Here is a 1,239-nt window from a genome sequence, read left to right on the forward strand (position 1 = left end):
ATATATATACCTGTCTACCTTTCATGTTTCTTAAACGTGCGAACAACAAGGCCAAAAACAAAACGCGTCACATAAAGAACATTTATTTTAAACTAAGGTACAAACTACGAGTATGTTGGAATGATAAAACGTATTCTATTAAGAGTGGTATCTGCAGAATTGGGATCCACAAGACGACTGGAATACATTGTCTTTCATATTTAACTTCTTTTTGCAATATTGACATGTAAAATGGGCGAAAGCGCTTAAATTTAAAAAATAATTAAAGTATATATCTAATTATTCTGAAATACCTTATGTGTGTGAAAGAGAGAGAGTATACAGTGTATGTATGCGTTCGTGCATGTGTTTTGTTTCTCTATTTTTTACTGGTTCTTCGGGACTCAATATAGAGGTATTTGCTCGGAAGATATACTGAAAAGTTAAGCTTGTCGAAGTTTTAGTTTTTATTATTCCTTTCTTATGTGTATCCTGCCTCTTCCACGTTTAGCAAGGTACGATCGAGTGCCGTTTACGAATTGCCGCTTTTTTCATGCAATTAAATGTGACTTGTTGCTTTTCCTTTTAAAAGTGTCTTAAATGCAATTAGCTTTTGTTATCGGTCTAAGTAGACTAAACACAGACATGCACATGTATATATAATCATATAATAAATCATTAAACCAATCATTTAAAGAAGAGGAGCTTATTTGCTTGTTTTGTTTATGCCAAGACCACTAAGGCTACTGTTTGCCGCCGTCCCTAATTTTCAACTGCGAACCAGATGGAAGGCAACCGATCGGTAGAACCGATACCCACCTCTTGGGTTACTCTTTTACTAAACAAATAGTGGGATTTACTGTTACATTATTTCGCCCCGTGGGCGAAAGGGCGAGCATGTTTTACTCTGGTTTTGATTCCACGACCCACAGATTGTGAGTCCAGCGCCAAGCCATGCTAGGCCTACAGAAGAGGAATGATACATTATGGACTATTGAAAAAATAAGAAATATTTATAATCTCTACTCTTTACAATTTCATACAGTGTAATCATTGATATTGATTTTTTAATAATTAAAATAGTAATAATACTACTCAGTAAAACTGACATTAAAACACTATTTAAATGCATACGTTAATAGATACAAAAAAGATACTTTTTTTATTCAATTTTGTCAAATTTTAAATAAAATTGTTTAATAAAACCTAGAGAAAATAAATGATAAAAAGTAATCTAGTCAGAGAAACTGTTTTAAGAGA

The sequence above is a fragment of the Limulus polyphemus genome, unplaced genomic scaffold (genome assembly GCF_000517525.1).
Source record: "Limulus polyphemus unplaced genomic scaffold, Limulus_polyphemus-2.1.2 Scaffold2391, whole genome shotgun sequence".
Classification (NCBI taxonomy): Eukaryota; Metazoa; Arthropoda; class Merostomata; order Xiphosura; family Limulidae; genus Limulus; species Limulus polyphemus.